The 20,329-nt window shown below is 38.5% G+C and overlaps 1 protein-coding gene across 2 annotated transcripts in view; it reads right to left on the bottom strand.

Moving 5' to 3' along the window:
• Positions 1-20,329, bottom strand: part of ZFYVE9 (zinc finger FYVE-type containing 9) — a 213,482-nt gene that overhangs the window by 134,953 nt on the left and 58,200 nt on the right. For both annotated transcript variants that reach the window (XM_042951599.1, XM_042951600.1), the window contains exon 2: positions 2,649-2,754. The gene's annotated coding sequence lies outside the window, so the exon portion shown is untranslated. The remainder of the gene's footprint in view (positions 1-2,648; positions 2,755-20,329) is intronic.

Below are 20,329 nucleotides of genomic sequence, written 5' to 3'. Positions count from 1 at the left end.
TAAATGTCAGTATAGAGGGGTCTTTTCTTTAGACTTTAGAGAAGGCTCATATACTTTCCTACAAGGGGGTACAGAGAGATATAATACTAGGCAATTACCTTCTGAAAGAAAAGTAAAGGAAGGAGTGAGGGGGAAGGGTCTCACTTTTCAGTATAAAGGATTTCTCTTAACCCTCCTGCTTTCACTATGTATGGTTCCCGATCCCTCGTCAGTTATGTTTAGTGTCCTCAAGTCTTGAGCATCTTTAGTTTCATCTTCCAAAGAAAACCCTGTGGTCTCCTGAGGGCTTGGGAGAGGGGCAGTCTTCTCACTGCATAAGCTGGGTATCCCAGAGGATTTAAACCCTGGAGCACCTGGGTGGCTCAGTCAGTTAAGCGTCCAATTTGGCTCAGGTCACAATGTCGCGGTTTGTGAGTTCGAGCCCCGCAATGGGCTCTGTGCTGACAGCTCAGAGCCTGGAGCCTGCTTCAGTTTCTGTGTCTCCCTCCCTCTCTCTCCGCCCCTCCCCCACTTGTATTCTGTCTCTGTCTCTTAAAAATAAATAAACATTTAAAAAATAAATAACAAATCTGAAGTTAGGATTCTTTTTTTATTTTTTAAGGAGGCTCCACTCCCAATGTGGGGCTTGAACTCACAACCCTGAGATCAAGAGTCCCATGCTCCACCAACTGAGCCAGCCAGGCACCCCTACGTCAGGATTCTTTACCTGCCTTCTTATAAAAGCATCCATGTCTTATTCAAAATAGAAGTCACTAAATATTATACATGTATATCTCAAGAAAGAAATAGGGGCACATGACTGGCTCAGTCAGTTAAGCATCTGACTTCGGCTCAGGTCGTGATCTCATGGTTCATGAGGTCGAGCCCCACGTCGGGCTCTGTGCTGACAGCTCGGAGCCTGGAGCCTGCCTTGGATTCTGTGTTTCCCTCTCTCTCGGCCCCTCCCCCTGCCCATGCTCTGTCTCTCTCATAAATAAATAAACATCAAGAAACCTTTTTTTAAAAAAAGAAAAGAAAAGAAATAGAACTACTTAATTTTGTACATTTTCTTCCTGAGGACCTCTTTGTTTGGCATTGTGCTTCTGGACCTCTTCTTTTTTATTCTATTGACCATAGTCCTTTTGGACATTCTCTTGAATCAACCTTAGGGGGTTCCACTTTTATAGCACTAATCTGATTGCTCCTTTTGTTTCCTTCACTGGTACTTCCTCTTTATGCCATATACTAATTAAAATGAACATGAGTACATCTATGCACCAAACATTATGGAGTATCAGGCACTGTCCTTGTCATTAGATTATAATGACAAATAAGACAATGTCCTTAGGGCACCTGGCTGGCTCAGTTGGAGGAACATATGACTCTTGACCTTGGACTCATGAGTTTGAAACCCACGTTGGATGTGCAGATTACCTAAATAAATAAAACTTAAAAAAAAAATAAGACAATGTCCTTGACCTAAAGGTGCCTAATGTTTCATAGAGGAGATGGATGAATAAACTTAAAATATAAAACATCGTACTAATTGATATATGCCCTGAGGGCTATGGAGCCAAAGAAGAGGTGAAGCTAAATCAGACTGAGGCAGGGATGTATTTGGGAGGTAGGGTAGGCTACTGTGACAAATATTCTAATAATTGATTACCACTGATTATTTTTTATTATTGTTGATAATTTTTTCAGTAGGTTGAAAACTTCCTAAAGAGGTAATGCCTGAAGAATAAGATCTTGCCCAGTAAAAGCAAAAACCAGCACCCCCTTCTTATGCCTCTACATGAGGTGGCTAGGGTATAAGAAATACCCTTCCAACTGTAGGCCCAGAAGTTTTGATGAGGAAGGCACTAACAACTAAGGGCCTCTCTACTCCACTCTCAACTGAAAAGGAGCTCACTCTGCTATCACACACTGTCAGACTCATGCCTCTATTCTTAAAGCTTACATGGAAAATTAAACTCAGCCAGAGTATGCAACATGCCATTAGTGAATGGTATAATCAGTTTCTGAAATTCATCTTACCCACACATCCTCAACCCTCCTTACCATTTCCAGCCCCTTAAGTAATTGTATGACCTAAAAGAAATCAAACATGATTCCTAGTCAGGAAAAAAAAATCAATGATTCCTGCTCTACAAAAATTAGTGGAATACTTCCAATTTTCTGCTGGAAATTATTGCTCTTCACAATTAGTCTAAAAATACAAAATAAAATAATGTAATTAAATCTATATTTGCTTCCCTGCCCCAAAATTAGCTTTAATTGCTTTGCTCTTACATGATGACTAAGAAATAGAAATAAAATTAATTGGATAGATATATCACTATTTTTTTTTCTACCAACAATATTGCTCAAATCCGTGTTCTTTTTCATGCTGAAATTACCTTTTTATGCTCAAAGTAGAAGCTGACTCTAAAAGGAAAAAGCCAAGCACTGGCAGAAAAATTAGAATTTTGACATAATTCAACAGTAATTTTAAAATACCCTTCCTCTGGATTTAAGTCAAATCTTTTTTTAAAACTATACTCCTGATTTAACAAGAGGCAATGTTATAAATGAAGCAAGCAGCATATATACATGAGCATTATTTTCTGTAGATTTAGCTGTTTTCTTAAGTTCAATCTCTAACAGAAATAGAACATTGGTTTTCTTACCTTTTTCCCCTTACACACGTGATAAGGGACAGACTTCCCTGTGCTTACTCATGATGCTTGCTGCACCACCAGCTAGTCCTGCTGATTCAGTATGCCCTATTTGATCCTAAAGAAAAAAAAAAAAAACAAAACACATTGCTCATTATATTTGCTAAAGCAATAAGCCCTAATTTTCTTCATATAAACCTATCACAGCCAGACAAATGAAAGCTATGGGGCTTAAATAATAAATTACATCTTCAGATTCAAAGACCTGGCCACTATGAAATGCAGCAGACACATTTTACTGTCTAAGAAGGCCAAAGGTTAAACGCTGCATAAACAGTTAAGAATTTTTGAATATTTTTTTATTTTCAGTGGATAATACAAAATAAAACCTCAGAGGCAGGCACTTTCTACCCAATGGTTTTAACTCTGTTAATTCATAAAAATACCAATTATTTTGTATTACAATAAGCCCTCCGAGAATCCAAAGCTAGCAAAACTGCTGCTTCACTAGAATGTCTTTTTTTTTTTTCTGTACATACAGATTTCTTAAATTGAGATTCAGAGGCTTCCTGTTGAGATTTTTATTGCAAAACAACTGTTTTCCTCCAAATGGAGTCTCTTAGGATTCTAGTCTTCCTCCATTGTTTAGAAGCAATGGATCTATTAGCCCAACATTATCCTTACTACTAGTGGTATGCAAAAGACAAAGCTTTCAAAGCTTCCTCAAATGTTATTTCCTTCTTCTGAATATATGACAATATCCATGAAGTTACAGTAGTCCAATTTAAATACTTCTGTAGCTGTTTAGAGAAGATTTGAAAATCTTTAGGAGCCTAATTTAGTCTTGAACAAGATTGGTAATTGTAATCCAAATAAAATTAAGAATCTCATATTACCCATATAAAATATCAAACATATAATCATAGCATTTCAGAACAGGAAAGCATCTTAGAGATGATCTAATGAACATCGCTTAATTTTAAAGATAATATGCACTAAAAGAAATTTTTCTGGCATTATTGTAAATGCAATTCCATTATCTGATGTAAAAATAATGTACTTATTAAAAAATAAGAGAATTTTTAAAAAGCAGAAAACTCAAGTTTCCAGAAACCAATAAAAAATATAGAATGGGGGCGCCTGGGTGGCTCAGTTGGTTGAGTGTCCAACTTCAGCTCAGGTCATGATCTCGCGGTCTGTGAGTTCGAGCCCTGCGTCCAGCTTTGTGCTGACAGCTCAGAGCCTGGAGGCTGCTTCGGATTCTGTGTCTCCCTCTCTCTCTGCCCCTCCCCTGCTCATGCTCTCTCTCTCTCTCTCTCTCTCTCTCTCTCTCTCTCTGTCAAAAATAAAAATAAACATTAAAAAAAATATATATATAGAGAGAGAGAATGAAAATCTCTGGTGAGGGTCATCTGGGTGGCTCAGTTGATTAAGCATCTAACTCTTGATTTCAGCTCAGGTCAGAATCTCACAGTTCGTGAGTTCAAGCTCCATGTCAGGCTCTACACTGGCAATGGGGAGCATGCTTTGGATTTTCTCTCTCCCTCTCTCTCTCTGCCCCTCCCCCACTCTCTCTCTAAATAAATAAATAAATTTGGGAGGGAAGGAAGGAAGGAAGGAAGGAAGGAAGGAAGGAAGGAAGGAAGGGACAGAAATTTTCCTATCTTGAAAACTTGAAAAAAAATATGTATTTGTTAAAATTCTAAATGAGAAGTGCTGTTGATGCTAAGAACCAGGCTTACATCTATCAAAGAACTAAATCACATCAGAAGTAGGAAAGGATTATACAAGTAGAAGTACCAAAGTCAAAATGAATGAGGCAAAAGTAAGATCCTCTCCTCTAATATCTACCTAACTGAAGATTTTTTTAAACAAATAAAATTAACTCTATAGACTCCAAGTTAAATCCTGTATGTCTGTATCTATTGTCATGTGTGAGGCAAGTCCAAATAATATTATGTAGCTATCTCAAACATCACAGGTTGTTCTTCTAGAGTTTTATTCTTTTGACCTTTAGCCTCGGCTGGCAAAGCCTCAAGTCTGGTTAAATCCAACTGTCTAACTCCCTGTGTTCCCCTAGGGAGCTTAAATGTGTCTAGAGGAAACTCACACAAGATGGAGACTGTTCTCAAGTTTACATTTATGACTTCACATTACATTTCCCTTAGTCAACCTACTTTCAACCCTGCACCTATTCCTACCTTTTGATATGTCTGGGATTTCTTAATGCAAAGCTTTCATAATTCAATTCTTCCAGAAAATAAACTTTTTGTCTCCTGCAGGACAAGGATAACGTTACTTAGCTACATAATTAGGACAGAATACCAGCATAACTAACCACTTCTTGCACAGACTACCAACCAATTTCTGTTTTCAGCACCACACCTCACCTAAGCCTTCAGAGATCCCTAGAACTTCCATAAGTTTCTCTAAGGTTCTGTGCGGGTGTAGACTTGCTTCTCAATCACATCTACAATTTATTGCTTCTTCAGTTCTAAGACCTTTCTTTACTTTTTTCATTCACTGAAAGCTCCCATCCACTGTTGTTTTCCTTTTCTGTTGTTTCTTCCTATCATTTCAGTGCAGTTTTAGGAAGACAAAAAATAAGGGGTGGGGTGGGGGCCAATCCTTCCTATTTAGCCACAAGTCTTTATTCTTATCTTTGAGAACTGACATATAATGGAATACAATATTGTATTCTTTCTCAAAAGTAGCCTTAAAAGTTGCCAATGTCCTAACAAACTAAGAAATAGTTAAGAAAAACAAAGGGAAAGATAAATAGACAAGCAACCAGTTATGCTTTCCAGATAAGAAACGGTTATCTAGTACTTTTTTACCAGAATGAACACTTTATGGTAGAAGACTTTTCACTGTCTTTTGGCATTATGTAATTGCTTTTTGGAAGGAACAAAAGAAGTTTTGTAAGTGGATGGATATACCACATAAAATACAATATAAAATGCCTTAAATACAGTTCAAGATATGCAGGAAAAAAACTTCAGAACTTCAAGATTCTGCTCAATGTCACCTCCTAATATGAAATTAATAATTGCTTAGTTCTCTATGCTCTCATAACGTACTTACACCTACAACATGTTTTACATTACATGGTAATTTCTCTCTTTGCAATCTGCTGCACTCTACATAACAATAAGCCACTCAAGGCAGGAAACTCTTTTATTCATACTTTTATCCCAAGACCCCAGCACAGTGCTTGTCATATAGCAGGTATTCAAAATATCCAGGATGATTTAATTAAGTATAGCATATAACACACCTCCCATGGCAAGGATTCCAAATAAAAAGCTCTTAATTACATCTACCTCCTTCTATTTCTACAACTGCCTTATTTTAGGCCCTCATCAGTTCTCACCTTATCCCCTTCCTATGTCACCTACTTAATAGACACATCTGGATGTCAGTGATGGGTCTTCATTTGTCACAACTACTACCCAGATTGACTGTGCTTTTCTAGCTAATGAATAAATCCCCTTACTCCTTCCCCTAAGAATGAAGTGTGGTTTTTTAGCATGGCATATAGATCCCTTCAGAACTTGGTCTCTGCTTCTTTTCCAAACTGTTCTCCACTACTTCCCTAAGCTCCAATCATACAAAAATACCCAATTTCTGGTGAGACGCTTTATCATACTTCTCTCTCACTGCATGCTCTATGCCCATACTGAGACACTTTTGCCACTCTTCTTTGCCTAGCTAATTTGCGTTACCACAAGGTTCAACTCAAACTCACTCTCAACTCAACCTGGGAAGCCTTCCCTGATTCTCTGTAGCCTGTTTTGGAAGAGTCACCCTATGCTCGTGTCATGCATGCTCTCTACTAATGGCAGCACTTACCAAATTAATTTACATTGTCAGTATGCCCGTCTACCTCCCCCAATGAACTGTCAGTCCATTGAGAACAAGGACTGTCTTCACTGAGACTGATGAAGTCCATATTTAAGTAATCAATCTCATGATGAAGACTTCTTCCTACCTAATAAATATTTATGGATGTGTGTACTGTGGGAAAAAGAGACAGTAAGTAAATGCAAGAGACAAACAAAAACAGAGAAATTCTCCACTGGAAGAGGAAAAAAAAAGTGACAAGGATTTAAATAATTGGGAATTTTTTTTTTTTTTAAGTAGGCTCCACACCCAACATGGGGCCTGAACTCATGACCTGGAGATCACGAGTCGCATGTTCCACCAACTGAGCAAGCCAGGTGCAATAACTGGGAAATTTGATCATTACTATATAAACACAGGCCCTTTGACATAACAATTACATTCCAGAGATTTACCTCAAGGAAATAATTAGATAAAGAGAAAAGATATAAACTAAGTTAACTGTTAGACTGGTGTTTAAAATAGTTAAATATTGGGGAAAAAATCTAAATGTCAATTGAAAGCAGCCATTTTAATGGTACAAATTTTATTTATTTATTTATTTTAATTAATTATTTATTTATTTAATTAACCAACTTAACTGACTGAGCCACCCAGGCACCCCAATGTACAAATTTTATAAATTCCCCATGTTTCGGGAAAGTTTTTAAGTCTCTTTTAAGATTTTATTTTTAAGTAACCTCCACACCCAACATAGGGCTCAAACCCACAACCCTGAGATCAAGAGTAGTCATGTGCTCTACTGACTGAGCCAGCCAGGTGTCCCAAAACCTTAAAGTCTTAAGAAATATACACTAAAATATAATACAAAAACTCTTGGTAGTGTTCGGGTGATTTACATTTTTTTCAATCTTCTGTAGCCCTAATTTTTCATGGAATGAATGTTTATTATTTCTGTTTTTTTAAACATTTATTTATTTATTTTGAGAGAGAGTGAGCGAGAGAGAGCAAGGGAGGGGCAGAGACAGAGACAGAGAGAGAGAGAGAGAGAGAGAGAGAGAGAGAATCCCAAGCAGGTTCCACGTTGTCAGCACAGAGCCCGACATGGGGCTGGATCTCAGGTACAGTGAGATTATGACCTAACCTGTAATCAAGAGTCAGGCTCAACTGACTGAGCCACCCAGGTGCCCCTATTTATTATTTGTTAATAATAGAAAAGAGAATTGAAGATACATGAATTTCAATTACTAAGACCCATGCTACTTAAATTTTTACCTTTGACTATGAAAACTGAAAATGGAACAGGATAGGAAAAAACAAGGATTTTGGACGATTACTTTTCTGGGATTAAATTTTAATTATATATGGGAAAAGAGAGAAAGAAGAATCACTGAAAATTTAAAAACTAAGTTTAAAAAAAATAAACCTATAAGGAAAATGACAGGAATAAAACTGATGTTTAAAATATAAAAATGCAGGGGTGCCTGGGTGGCTCAGTCAGTTAAGCATCAGACTTCGGCTCAGGTCATGATCTCATGGTTGGTGGGTTCAAGCCCCACATCAGGCTCTGTGCTGACAACTCAGAACCTGGAGCCTGGTTCAGATTCTGTGTCTCCCTTTCTCTCTCTCTGTCCCTCCCCTGCTCATGCTCTCTCTTTCTCTCAAAAAATGAATAAACATTTATAAATAAATAAACAAACAAATAAATAAATAAATGCAAGCGATTGGGATGCCTGGGTGGCTCAGTCAGTTAAGCGCCTGACTCTTGATTTTGGCTCAGGTCATGATCTCACGGTTCATGGGATCAAGCCCCACATCAGGCTCTGTGCTGACAGTGCAGAGCCTGCTTAGGATTCTCTCTCTCTCTCTTGCTCCTCCTTCCCCAGCTCACATTCTCTCAAAATAAATAAACATTTTTTAAAATGCAAGCGATTTATAGGAAGCCCTTGTATGGACATGTTTATAACAGAAGAGATGTATGAAGGTAATACAGATCTTTCTCAACTTACAATGGGATTATGTCCCAATAAACTAAACATAAGTTGAACAGATCATTAGGTCAAAAACACATTTAATACACCTAACCTACTGAACATCACTGTTTAGCCTAGCCTACTTTAAAAATGCTCAGAACACTTACATTAGCCTACAGGTGGGCAGAATCATCTAACACAAATCCTATTTTATAAAAAAGTGTTGAATAACTCATGTAACTCAGTGAATACTGTACTGAAAGTGAAAAACAGAATGGTTGAATAGGTACAGAATGGTTGTAAGTGTACTGGCTCATTATCCTTGCGATCACATGGCTGACTGGGAGCCATGGCTCACTGCTGCTGCCCAGCATCCCAAGAGAATATCATACCACATATTACAAGCCTGGGAAGGAATCAAAATTCAAAATCTGAAGTATGGTTTCTACTAAATGTGTATTGCTTTAGAATGAACCTAAAGTCAAAAAATCATTATGTCAAACCACCATTAAATAGGGAAAAGACTGTCATTCCCAAAATCCTGGCCACAGGTTAAAATAGAAGAAGAAAACAAGGATAAACTAGAAAGTGTTCTCATTTAAATAGTGTTTCCTATCTTGGCTCTGATTAATACTATTTACCATAGAACAAATTCAGTATCTGCTTAGTAACCAAACTTTTTAACATTTCCACCAGTAAGTCTGACAAGGAGTTGAACTCAGTATGTACAAAATTGCATTCAATTTTCCAAAGTAATTTTCTTTGTTCCCTATCCAAGACTCTCAAATTAGGTGTGGCAGATTGTATTTGCAAAGACAGCTGCTACATTATCTCCCATCCCACATGATCTTCTTACAGGAGTGGTGAAATCTATGTTCCCTTCTTCTAAACATGGGCAGACCTTCATGACTACCTTAACTAACAGAGCAAAACTTCCAAAGCTAGGTCACAAAAACACAGTTTCTGCCTGGTCTTTTTGGGATACTCACTCGTGGAATCCAGCTATCATACCAGAGAGACCACATGGAAAGGCCACATGTAGATGATTTTGCCCATGAACCTTTACATATATGAACAAGCCTCAAGAGGAGCAAACACCTCAGGCAAGCCCCAGCCACTGTCTGACTACAACTTCATGAAAACCCTGAGTACCACCCAGCTGATCCCAGCCAATCCCCAGAAGCAAAAGAGATAATAATTATTGTTTATTGTATTTTATTTTTTTATTTTTTTAATTTACATCCAAATTAGTTACCATAAAGTGCAATAGTGATTTCAGGAGTAGATTCCTTAATGCCCCTTACCCATTTAGCCCATCCCCCCTCCCACAACCCCTCCAATGATCCTCTGTTTGTTCTCCATATTTAAGAGTCTCTTATGTTTTGTCCTCTTCCCTGTTTTTATATTATTTTTGCTTCCCTTCCCTTATGTTTATGTGTTTTGTATCTTAAATTCCACATATGAGTGAAGTCATTATGATATTTGTCTTTCTCTAATTTCACTTAGCAAAGTACACTCTAGATCCATCCACATAGTTGCAAATGGCAAGATTTCATTCTTTTTGATTGCCGAGTAATACTCCATTATATATACATATATATACACACACACACTATATATTATATATACATATATATGTATAATATTCCATTTACATATGTATATACTATATATACACATGTATATGTGTATATGTGTATATATTATATATGTATATATGTATATATATGTGTGTATATATATATATAATACTCCATATATATATGTATAATACTCCATATACACACACACACACACACACATCCCACATCTTCTTTATCCATTCATCCACCGATGGACATTTGGGCTCTTTCCATACTTTGGCTATTGTTGAAAGTGCTGTTATAAACATTGGGGTTCATGTGTCCCTTCAAAACAGCATACCTGTATCCTGTGGATAAATACCTAGTAGTGCAATTGCTGGGTTATAGGGTAGTTCTATTTTTAATATTTTGAGGAGACTCCATACTATGTTCCAGAGTGGCTGCACCAGCTTGCATTCCCACCAGCAGTGCAAAAGAGATACTCTTTCTCCGCATCCTTGCCAACATCTGCTGTTGCCTGAGTTGTTAATGTTAGCCATTCTGATAGGTTTGAGGTGGTATCTCATTGTGGTTTTGATTTGTATTTCTCTGATGATGAGTGATGTTGAGCATTTTCTCATGTGTCGGTTGTCCATCTGGATATCTTCTTTGGAGAAGTATCTGTTCATGTCTTTTGCCCATTTCTTCGCTGGATTATTTGTTTTTTGGGTGTTGAGTTTGATAAGTTCTTTACAGATTTTGGATACTAACCCTTTATCTGATACGTCATTTGCAAATATCTTCTCCCATTTGGTCAGTTGCCTTTTAGTTTTGCTGACTGTTTCCTTGATGTGCAGAAGCTTTTTATTTTGATGAGGTCCCAATAGTTCATTTTTGCTTTTGTTTCCCTTGCCTCTGGAGACATGTTGAGTAAGAAGTTGCTGCAGCCAAGATCAAAGAGGTTTTTGCCTGCTTTCTCCTTGACGATTTTGTTAAATTATTGTTTTAAGCCACTATGTTTTGGTGTAACTTTATTTTTTAATATATTTTTTTAATTTTTAAGTTTATTTATTTGAGAGAGAAAGCATAGTGGGGAAGAAGCAGAGAGGCAGGGGAAAGAGAGAGAGACATTGCAGCAGATGTGGGGCTCAAACCCATGAGTTTTGGTGTAATTTATTACATAGCAATAGACACATGTAATAAGTTAGTACTTTGATACTCTTCAACCCAATCTTATATAAATATTCTAAGGGAAAGGGCAAGAACCATAAAAAGGACAGGGAAAAAAGAAGATCCATTGATAGCCTCTTCTCTACTCAACTATTTAGCTGACTCTAAATTTGCATATACCACTAAATAAAACAGCCTTTGAGCTTCTGAGAGTATAGTTTGGGAAATACCTAATTATTCAAGCAAGAAGCTAGGTGAGGGAGGGGATCTTACCTTCTTCCAAAGAAGCTTATTAAAGTTTTCCTCTAAAGGATATATAACATTCTACCAAGTGTTCTGGTAAACACATTTTTCATCTCATCAACTTTCCAGTGCCATTTTAGAACTCCTTACAGATCAGCACCCTGAAACCTATCTAGGTAGCCAGCTCCTTAATGAGTCTATGAATCATATCCACCCAGGTGACAAACTCAAAGCCTTGAATGCCATTCTAGATACTACTTCTCCTCTCCTTCTACCTCTACATTCAATCTAACACAAAGTTTTACCAATACTGCCTTTTAAACCTTTCAAATCCATACACTTCTCTCCATTTCCACTGGCATATTCCATATCACTGACATCTTTCTGTTGCCCAGATTTTTTTAGAATCCTAACTATTCTCCCTGCCCCCTGTTTTGTGTCCATCTAGCCTGTTCTCTATGCAAATGCAAAACACAAATCTGATTATATTATTTTTGTACTTAACACCACTCAATGGTTCCGACTGCCCTTAAAGTCCATATCTCTAAAACATAGTTCTGTTTGAGTTGGTTTCTGCTTACCTCTTTAGTATGACAACTTCTCTTCATTCTCAGGTTCTTACTCTATGCACTGGTCATTCTAATCAACTGAACTTTTACTTCTTAATCTTGCCCATCTCCATGCCTCCAAACAGACTTTCTACTAATACATGCTACAATATAGATGAACCTTGAAGACATTATGCTAAGTGAAAGGAAGTCAGTCACAAAAGACCGCATACTATATGGCTCTATTTATATGCAATGTCCAGAACAGGCAAATTCTTAGAGACAGGAAGTAGACTAGTGGTTGCCAGAAGCTAGGGAGAGTAGAGAATAGAGAGTTACCTCTAATGGGTACAGGGATTCTTTTCAGTGTGATAAAAATGTTCTGGAATTGGACAGTGGTGATAGTTACACAACTCTGCGAATATACTGAAAACCACTGAATGTATACTTTAAAAGAATGAATCTTGTGATAGGTATGTCAAATATTTATATCTCAGTAAAGCTGTTATTAAAACAAAACATAACAAAATAGACCTTCATACATTTAGGCCTAGAATACTCTGCCCCTTCCACTGTTACTTTACTAATTCTTACTTATCCTCCTTATCCTACCCTACACATTAAATTTTCTATGAAACCCTTCTGGGGGTGACTGGGTGGCTCAGTCAGCTGAGCAACTGACTCTTGATTTCAACTCAGGTCATGATCTCATGGTGGTGAAGTGGTAAGATCGAGCCCCACATCTGGCTCCATGCTGGGCATGGAGCCTGCTTGAGATTCTCTCTCTCCCTCTTCTTCTAGCCCTCCCCAACTTGCATGAGTGTACACATGCGTGCACTTTCTCTCTCTCTCTCTCAAAAAAAAAAACCTTCTGATCCAAGCCTCAAATAGGTGTCCTTTCTTTTTTAATGTTTATTATTATTTTTGAGAAAGACTGAGAGAGCATGAGCAGAGGGAGGGCAGAGAGAGAGAGGGAAATACAGAATCCAAAGCAGACCCCAGGCTCTGAGCTGTAACGGATGCGGGGCTTGAACCCATGAACTGTGAGATCATGACCTGAGCTGAAGTGGGACACTTAAACTAAGCCACCCAGGTGCCCCATGTCCCTTCTTTCTTGTATAGCTTTTACTTCCTCTATCATAGCACCTTATCAACTGAATTATGAATTTTTTTTAAACTGTTTTGGGGCGCCTGGGTGGCTCAGTCAGTTTAAGCGGCCGACATCGGCTCAGGTCATGATCTCGCGGTCCGGGAGTTCAAGCCCTGCGTTGGGCTCTGTGCTGACAGCTCAGAGCCTGGAGCCTGTTTCGGATTCTGTGTCTCCCTCTCTCTGACCGTCCCCCATTCGTGCTCTGTCTCAGTCTCAAAAATAAATAAACATTAAAAAAAAATTTTTAAAAAACTGTTTCTCTCTCCCTTCCAGCCTCCTGTTTCTCAGGATTGGGACTGCTTCTGTCTTATTTATCACTGTATTCATAATATATAGCACAATAATTGGCACACAGTAAGTGTTCACTAAATACTCAGATGCAAAATAAAATAACTAAAGGACTAACTTTCAAAGCACTTCCACCTAGAAAATTTTTCCACACAAAGCAACCCAGAGCTGTGCTTAGACTGCTAAGCTCTTATGTACTTATTTGAAAACCTGTTAACGCTAACATAAAATTATGAATTTGCATATTGAAGAACAGTTCAAACTTTAAACCATGTTTTATCAAGGCTTTCTACCCATGATCTCAACTCTTCAGACGGCTCCCATTAGTTCGATGACTTACCTTTTTTTAACTTTAATTTTATTTATTTATTTTGAGAGAGAGAGAGAGAGAGTCTAGAGAGAGAGCTTGGGTGGGGGAGGGGCAGAGAGAGAGAGGAGACAGAGAATCCCAAGCAGTCTCTGTGCTGCCACCGCAGAGCAAGAAAGTGGGGCCTGAACCCATAAATGGCGAGATGATGGCCTGAGCCAAAATCAGGAATCAGACATTTAACCAACTGAGCCATCCAGGCACCCCTGATGACTTTTACCTTTTTTTAAAAGAAAAAGTGCAATTCAAGAGTATCTATGAATACAACCATGGAATGTCGAGCAAAACTGGAACTGGAATTTAATTCCTTGTTATTTTTTTTAATATAATTTATTGTCAAGTTAGCTAACATACATTGTATACAGTGTACTCTTGGTTTCAGGGAACTAGAATTTTAAGACAACCATTACCAAAATATAATAGACTTGCTCCTCGGATGTTTAATTCAAAAACATTTTTTATGAGTAGTCAATAGAGTTTGGTGAGACACCATTTACGCAGAACTCTGGCAAATCCAGGTTCAAATTCATGCTCTAGCACTTAACAGCTATCCATTGCAGGACAGTTTTAATGATGAAGAATGACTTCATATAACATGCCTATTTATCTCATCTTACATCTGATATACAAGTGCTCAATAAATGGTAGCTATTATTCATCATCGAAAAGCTATCTGTGTGCAAGAATTATAAGAGAAAGGAAGAGTATGATTTGAACCATAACACCAACCAGCAGGCTGGTTTGTTTCTACAATTATAATCCATCAGGGCCACTGATCTTAAGTGATCAACTCAAGTGTGAACAATGAAAAGAAATACAGGAACAAAAAAGTAGCCTCACAGTTAAACTTTCTGAAGAGCCTAAGTATATTTGATCCTTAAAAAGCCCATTGAATATCAACACCCTCACAGTGAAAGAAAAAAGAAATGAGATAATCTTTGAGAAGAGCTTTATTCTTGAAGATCAGACCAAAGTACATTAAGAGGGCAGGTTCGGGGAGCTGACATTGTTGCTACTCCACATTCACACAAGGCTTCAATTTCCAGGATATCAATCTGGCATCTTTCACAAACATTGAATTCTCAGTCAAGAGCTATTAGAACCAGGTGGTTGTTTTCATCTGGTACACACTAAACAAAAAAGCACAGTTTAAAAAATATTGGGAAATGTGATGGTAACAGATGTACCAAATATACATATGCACTGAAACCCTAAAACAGCAACTGATTTGAGATTGGCACTAAAACAAGGAACATGAACAATTTTCATGTCTGCAGTAATAAGACTCAAGACCATATACATGAATTTGTGTATACATGATATAGGGCAGAAACTATTAAGATATACAACATTGCTAAAGTAGCACATAGATTTTTGTTCCATGACTGGAACCGTTAATTAACTCTATATTAGCCCAAGTCCATACCTTGACTTTCTATTTATTTGTTTTATTTTATTTTACTTTAGAGAGAGAGTGTGTGTGTGTGAGAGAAAGAGAGCGCAAGCACATGAGTGGGGAGAGGAACAGAGGGAGGATGAGACAATCTTAAGCAGGCTTCAGCTCAGTGTGAAGTCTGACAGCAGGGCTTGATCCCATGACCCTGGGATCCTGACTTGAGCCAAAATCAAGAGTTGGACACTCAAACGGCTCAGCTACCAAGGTGCCCCATACCTTGACTTTCTAGACAGTACGTATCTTTTCGATTATCTTGGCCAACAGAATTCTAGACTTGCCTGCCTCTCACCCCATGCAGACATGTAAATTTTTATTACAAGATTAAATACCATGTTCCAGGAAAACTTATTAACCTGACTAGTTTACTAACCAGGTGTGCACTCCTGATCTAAGCTAAATTAATTAGACCCTTCTACACTATTCCTGAGAGATACAGCTGCAATACCTACCTTTAGATTCTGTGAAATATCCTGATATATTTCTATAACTCTTTTTTTCTTAAGCAAATTTTAACTTGCAACAAGAGTATTAACAAATATATACCAAATAGTTTGATATAAATTGAGACAATATGAAAATCATAGTTTCAACCTTAACTGCATACCGAAAATTTCCAAAATCAGATACTAACTCAGATATTCTATAATCTACAAGTAGGTAATAAACAAAAGACAAATTCACTGGGAGGAAGGTCTTATCTTTTGGATCACTGTAGGTAGCAGACTGACAAAGTGTGTATCACCATTTGTATGAACCAAGAGTAATAATAAGAATATATGTAACACTGGATGACTCACTACTAATACTGTCACTACAAGTAATATATTTTGCAAAATACCAACTACTGGAAAATTAGCCAAATTGGTAGGTTCTTAAAATTTTATCTTAATACTTGTGGTAAAACTAGATACCATGTATGCTCTTGTTTTGACAACTCTTTGTGAGCATTTAGAGTACTATAACTTGCTTTTAACAACGTCAAATTTAAGAACAAAACATGCACTATCTCAGCCAAAGCTCAGAACTAAGTTGGATGAAACAAGCCCATGCTCATATTATTTATTCTAATTATGAATACCATGATATTATTTAATGACAATCCAAAGAGACTGTAGGTCTCTACCATTTCTATCTTTGGCTCCCTTTTTTTCTGAAGTCTTCATCTACCATCTCCATACGAATGACTCAGATTTCTCTAACCCTTACCTCTCATTCAAATCTCAGGGCCACAGCTTCACCGATCTGAAATACATTACTTCTCCACTGGATATTTCACTCCACCTCAACGTTCAAATGGTGAATTCTTCAAATCCAAAAAGAATGTAATCTCAAAAGAACTATGTACTCTTAATGTCTCTTCCCTCCCACTCATACCCCATTCTTTTCTGGCTTCTTTCCCCATGTTATCAACATTCAATTAATTATAGTGAATCACATCTCCATCCTTTATAAAAATCCGTAACTTATTTGCCATTGAAAACTCTGATTTTTTCCTATTTCATTGACTCCTCCCTCTCAACTTCATTCCTGACTCCTCTCCCTCTACACAATCCTAAATGTTGAAATTCCTCAGAGTTCTGTACTTAGTCCTCTTTTTTTCTCAATATACATACATACATAATACACTGTATATATGTATAATATACCATATATATGTATGTAAACCAAGAATATGCATACACATATATATTTTTTAAGTAGGCTTCACACCGAGCACAGAGCCCAATGTGGGGCTTGAACTCACAACCCCGAGTTCAAGACGTGAGCTGAAATCAAGAGTTGGACACTTAACCGAGTGAGCCACCCAGACGCCCCTCAATTTATATTCTCTTTTAAGGGGATTCTATCTACTACCATTGTCTTAACACCATCTGGTAACAAGTCCCACTTTCCTTTTATCCACTTCAAACCTCTTTTCTGGGTTCCAAACCTACATATACAAGTATCTATTCATGTCTCTGTGTCTCATAGATATCTCAAACTCAATAAGCATATCTACTATGATACTTATCAATGCTGTTTCTTCTCCATTGCTTATATCATCATCTACCCAGTTGTTCACAATACAGTCATTCTCTATCCCTCCCTCTCCATCATGCTCACAATCAACATTCAACCATCACTTAAAATTGATGAAAATCCGTTTACTCTATCCATAATCACTACTGAGTCCCTATTATCCCACATCTGGATTACTGAATTAATCTTTTCAATGATCTTCTAAAACTATTTTTTTTTAATTTTTTTTTAACGTTTTATTTATTTTTGAGACAGGGAGAGACAGAGCATGAACAGGGGAGGGTCAGAGAGAGGGAGACAGAATCGGAAACAGGGTCCAGGCTCTGAGCTGTCAGCACAGAGCCCGACGTGGGGCTCGAACTCACAGACCACAAGATCATGACCTGAGCCAAAGTCGGCCGCTTAACCGACTGAGCCACCCAGGCGCCCCCTAAAACTATTTTTGCTACCTCCTCTCCCAATCCATTCTCTACTCAGCAGTTAAGGTAATCTTTCAAAAGAAATAAACAAGGGTCAGCAAGGAAATGAAAAGAGAAATTTTTAAAACTTTGAAACAAATGAAACACAATATAGTTTACAGGGGCAGCAAAAGCATTACTAAGAGGGAAGTTCATAGGGATACAGGCCTAGCTCAAGAAATAACAAAAATTTCAATAAACAATCGAACTTTACAATTCATGGAAGAAGAAAAAGAAGAAAAATAAGACCAAAGTTTGTAGAATGAATGAAATAAAAAAGATCAGAACAGAAATAAATGGAGACTAAAAAAATTCAAAGTGATCAATGAAATTAAAGTTGGTGCTTTAAAGATAAAGAAAATTAACAAACCTTAAGCTAGACTAACCAAAAAAAAAAAAAAAAAAAAAAAAAAGAGGACTCAAATAAATAAAATCAAATATGAAAGAAAAAACAGTACAATCAAAACCACAAAAATAAAAATGATTATAAGAAACTATCAACACTAGGAGCACCTAGGTGGCTCAGTCAGTTAAGCGTATGACTTCACCTCACATAATAAGTAAACTTTCTAAAAATTTTTTTAAAAATAGAGTAGACTAGGAACACCTGGGTGGCTCAGTCGGTTGAGCATCTGACTTCAGCTCAGGTCATGATCTCGTGGTTCATGAGTTCAAGCCCCGCATTGGGCTCTGTGCTGACAGCTCAGAGCCTGGAGCCTGCGTCAGATTCTGTGTCGCCTTCTCTCTCTGCCCACCCCCACTTGTGCTCTCTCTCTGTCTCTCAAAAATAAATAAATGTAAAAATTTTTAAAATTTAAAAATTTAAAAAATAGAGTAGACTAATTACTAGTAAGGAGACTGAATCACCAATCAAAACCTCCCAACAAATTTACAACCAAGAATATTATACCCAGCAAAATCTCACAGCTGGTGGGCTCAAGCCCTGCATTGAGCTCTGTGCTGACAGCTCAGAGCCTGGAGCCTGTTTCAGATTCTGTGTCTCCCTCTCTCTCTGCCCCTCCCCCAATCACACTGTCTCTATCTCTCAAAAATAAAGAAATGTTAAAAAAGAGAGAGGGGAGGAGCAGGGAAGACGGCAGCGTAGGAGGACGCTGGGCTCACCACGTCCTGCTGATCACTTAGATTCCACCCACATCTGCCTAAATAACCCAGAAAACTGCCAGAACACTAGCAGAACGGATTCTCTGGAGCCAAGCATAGACAAGAGGCCCACGGAAGAGGGTAGGAAGGGCAGAGAGGCGGTGCGTGCTACACGGACTGGCAGGAGGGAGCCGGGGCAGTGGAGGGGCAGCCCGCCGTGCAAGGCAGAGCCCCCGAGTCTGGCTTGCAAAAGCAGAGGGCTGCCAGACTGCATGAGTTCTGACAGCCAGTGGGACTTGACATCTGGAATGTTATAAGTCAACAGCTCTACTCCGAGAGCGAGAGGGCTAGAGGACAACAGGAGGGAGAGTTGTTGAGCCCCAGAGGACAGAGCTCAGCTTGGCAGGGAACAAAGTTCTCGCCAGCACCATCTCCCTCGCCCATCCCCCAGCCAAAATCCTGAAGGGAACCAGTTACCGTCACAGAACTTGCTTGCACTGCACAAATACCCAACGCTGTGCTCTGTGGATCCATCCCTCTGAGGGTCTGCCTCCCTCACGGTGCCGCAGGGACCTCCCGAAGCAGACCACCAAAGGCAAAGCGAGCTGAGTCTGCCCCTCCTGCCCCTGTGCACCTTGCAGATCCACCCCAGCTAATACGCCAGATCCCATAGAAGCAGCACCACAAGGCTGGCAGTATGCAAGTAGCACAGACATGAGCCACACCACTCCACACTGAGTCCTGCCTCTGGGAGAGGGGAAGATAAGGTACACACCAGTCTGACTGTGGCCCCAGCGGTGGGCTGGGGGCTGACATCAGGTCTGACTGGGGCCCCGCCCACCAATGCAAGTTACTCCAGACAGTACAGAGGAAGAGCCCTCCAGTTCCGCGCCACTCCAAGGACTATCCAAAATGACAAAACGGAAGAATTCTCCTCAAAAGAAACTCCAGGAAGTAGTGACAGCTAACGAACTGATCAAAAACGATTTAAACAATATAACAGAAAATAAATTTAGAGTAATAGTCATAAAATTAATCGCTGGGCTTGAAAAAAAGTATAGAGGACAGCAGAGAATCTATTGCTACAGAGATCAAGGGACTAAAACAATCAGGAGGAGCTAAAAAAAATGCTATAAATGAGCTGCAAAATAAAATGGAGGTGAACACAGCTCGGACTGAAGAGGCAGAGGAGAGAATAGGTGAATTAGAAGATAAAATTATGGAAAAAGAGGAAGCTGAAAAGATAAAAAAATCCAGGAGTATGAGGGGAGAATTGGAGAACTAAGTGATGCGATAAAATGCAATAACATACGCATAATTGGGATTCCAGAGGAGGAAGAGAGAGAGAAAGGTGCTGAAGGTGTACTTGAAGAAATCATAGCTGAGAACTTCCCTGATCTGGGGAAGGAAAAAGGCACTGAAATCCAAGAGGCACAGAGAACTCCCTTCAAACATAACTTGAATCGATCTTCTGCACAACATATCATAATGAAACTGGCAAAACACAAGGATAAA

Source organism: Panthera leo, chromosome C1, assembly GCF_018350215.1.
Source record: "Panthera leo isolate Ple1 chromosome C1, P.leo_Ple1_pat1.1, whole genome shotgun sequence".
NCBI classification, from domain to species: domain Eukaryota; kingdom Metazoa; phylum Chordata; class Mammalia; order Carnivora; family Felidae; genus Panthera; species Panthera leo.
The sequence above is the reverse complement of the archived record's forward strand: the minus strand, read 5'-3'. Positions and strand labels throughout refer to the sequence as shown.